The sequence below is a fragment of the Propithecus coquereli genome, unplaced genomic scaffold, assembly GCF_000956105.1.
Source record: "Propithecus coquereli isolate 6110/MARCELLA unplaced genomic scaffold, Pcoq_1.0 Scaffold153, whole genome shotgun sequence".
Lineage (NCBI taxonomy): Eukaryota > Metazoa > Chordata > Mammalia > Primates > Indriidae > Propithecus > Propithecus coquereli.
In genome coordinates this window covers 5,421,825-5,425,286 of record NW_012139747.1, presented here as the reverse complement: position 1 = coordinate 5,425,286, position 3,462 = coordinate 5,421,825, and positions in this window count along the sequence as shown.

The window sequence follows — 3,462 nt, the reverse complement described above, 5'->3', positions numbered from 1 at the left end:
CATGATTATTTTCACATGATAAAAACAATAGAGCCCCATTAACCTAAGTAATTAACTTTTTTCAGCTCCTGTGGAAAAGTAGCTTTGAGATGGAGATTTCTGAGTGGCCCAAACTAGGAACACAGAGTAAATCTCAGCTTTTGCTATGAAATCTTGATTCATCTCTTGTGGCCTTCTCTGCAGCACTTTAAAACCATCTTCCAGCTTTTAAAAAAGTTTTCTTTTCCAACCATGTTTCCAAGATGAAATGACATACCCAATGACAATTTCGTTTTCAAAGGATTCTACACTGAGATTCTTTTTTTTTTTTTGAGATTTTTGATGGATTAAATGCAGAGACAAAATAAACTTCCTTGAAATCAAGCTGACTGGGTGTGTCTCTGTACCTATGGACAAGGCATTAGCATCCCATGAGAAGCAAGAAAAAAACTGTCTTTATTTTGATGTGGGTCACATCTGCTCACATTACACGTACATTACAAATGACACCAACATCAGAGCCAGCAGGGGGCTCCTGATTACATGACTAACTGAGCAAGTTCCGAGGTGCCACATGGCCCCATCACCATGTGCTCCCCCGACCAACCTTGGGCCCTCCACCTGTGCTCATTTCTGCAGGAACTGCATGAGGTTCAAGTCTTTGAAAGTCACTTTATCAACAGTGAGCTGTCCAGTCGTCTTCCTGGCAATATCAGCACAGTTGCAATCAAGGCACTCGCCTGGTTTGATTCCAGAGCCAGAGTTCCTGCCTTGGTCTTCAAATCATTCACACCTTGGTGCATCTAGGAGGTAGGAGTGGGAATCAACCATTCTTTATTCATCAAGAAGTGGTTAGATTATATTAAGAATATATAACAATGCTTTTGTGATTTAACATTATCTATGCTATGGTTTGGATGTGGTTTGCCCTCACCAAAGCTCATGTGGAAAGTTGATCCCCAGTGTGGCAGTGTTGGAAGGTGGGGCCAAGTGGGAGGTGTTTGGGTCACGGGGTGGATCCCTCATCAATAGATTACCGCCCTCCCTCAGTGGTGAGTTCGTTCTGGCTCTTGTGGGAATGGATTAGTTCCTGAAAGAGCACATTGTTAAAACGAGTCCAGCTTCCTTGCTTTCTCTCTCTTGATTTCCTCTCTTGCCATGTGATCTCTCCATGTGCCCACCACCCTTCTGTTTTCTGCCATGAATGGAAGCAGTATGAGGCCCTCACCATATGCAGCTGCCCAATCTTGAACTTCCCAGCCTGCAGCACCATGAACTCCATAAATCTCTTTTCTTTATAAATTACTTGGCCCCAGGTATTCTGCTATAGCAACACAAAACAGACGGCAATAACCCATCAGGCACTTTTATAACCACTTTACATGTTTCCTCACTTAACATCCACAATAAGATTACTGTTATCATCATCATCATCTTTTTCTTACAGATGAGGAAACTGAGACACAGCAAGGTTAAGCTACCCTTCTGAGGTCATATGGCTGACCAGTGGCTGAGCCAGGATTTGAACCCAGACGTCTGGCTCTAGGACTGTAGAGTTCACCATCTTAACTGCTCTAAGAAAGTTTAGACAACAGGCCACACCCTAGCACTGTGAGCTAAGGGAAACAAACGAGACATCACAATTTGTAGAGTAACGGTGCAGGCCAGACAGAATAGAGTTTCGTGGCCACGCCTGGCTGCAAGGGAAGCTGGGAAATGTCACTGTGTTAGTTTGGGTTCCCTCAAAAGCAGACTGTGCAATAAGGATTTGGGCCCAAGTACTTTACAAGGAGATGCCCTCAAAATATAGAAGTGAGTGAGTAGAAAAAGTGAGCGGGGGAAGGAGAAAAGCCACCGAAAGGAGTGTTATCGAGCTGCTTGCAGGAGCCTCTGAGGGACCTTGTAGGACACAGTTGAGGATGATTCCATCTGAGGAAAGGGAGATTGTGGCATTTACCCACGAACTTCCATCCCCCTCGGCTGAGGGCAGTTGCCCCTGCACGTCCGGGTTGTGTCCACACCTGTCCTTTCACAGCTGCAGAGAAGAAAGAACAAAGGGACCCCAAATATAGTCGGTGCCGGGACCTGTCCTCCACGGCTGCCGTGAGAGTAGACGGACGGCCGGGGACTGGCACAGAGCATCACGGGTACCTGTGACTGGTATCTTTATTCTGGGTGGTCTGTGTGCTGCCAAAATTCAGGCACTTACTACCACTAAAGGAAGAGAAAACAGATATAGGGAATCAATTGGTGGTCCCTTGACTTTTATTTATAATTTTTTCCCAACAGGGACCCTAAAACCAGTAGCATTTAAAGGTTGGGGCCAGAACTGTGCTTGATATTCCTGCCAATCATCTCCACGAGGAAAGTCCGCATGTCAGATTTAGGCTTTAGTAAGCCAGAGCTTCACCTTTAATGTTCACCTGGATCAGCTAATGCATCCGGTGGACTATGTGTCTCCAGGTTCCTTCTCTGTCATGAGTGATATCCGAGCAACTCTCATTGCACTCGGAGATGAGGAAGGGGAGTTTGCTATTGCTGCATGACAAACTACTCCTAAACTTAGCAGTTTAAAACTTTTTTTTTTTGCCCATGAACTTGCATATTGGGACTAATTCAGTGGGGACAGCTTATCTCTGCTCTACCTGGCATCCACAGGAGCAGCTCAAAGGCTGGAGCTGGAATATCCTGAAGTCTCACTCACTCCCATGGCTGCTGCAGGTGATACCGATGATGGGGGTCAATGCTGGCCGTCATCTAGGTCCTCAGATAGAGCCTGTGGCCAGAAAACCTACAGTGGCCTTTCCATGGCTGGTGGAAGAATTCCAAGGTCATGGGTTCCAAGAGGGCCATCCAAAGTTGCATTCCTCTTAGGACTTATCCCTGGAAGTCACATAGTATCACGCTCACTGCAATCACAGGCCACCCAGTGCAGAGGGAAGGAATAGACCCCACCCCTTGACGGAGGAGCGTCTGTGCCCATTGTAGGACGAGCATTTTCATCTTTGGAAAATACAATCTGTCACAAAGGGCATGAGATTTAGATAGGTTATTCCCACCAGGTACCCGTGCATGTGTATGTGTGCACGCGTGTGCGTTTTAATTGTTTCTCCTTTAATCTGCTCAAACTCATGGTCTACCTGCTGCGTAGGCTCTGACCTTGGAAAAAGCGCCCCTTATGTCTCCAGAGCTCAGCCTATGGAGCACCTTGGGAGGTGTCAGGCTTTATTTAGTACTTTTTAATGAAATCTGCAGAGCTCTGAGTGTTATAAATCATGTGCGGAAAGTTCCGGCTTTGTGCTTAATGGCAAAGCTAAGACAAAATGCCTTCCTCTTGGGTTTGCAGCAAGTTATTAACTTGCGTTAGAAATATGACCACTTAGCAGTTTCCAAAGTTTTCTCTCTAATAACCCTTTCATCCTGTTAGTACACGTATGGATCTCTCCCTTTTTTTATCAAAATTAAGAAATCCAAATTATCCTT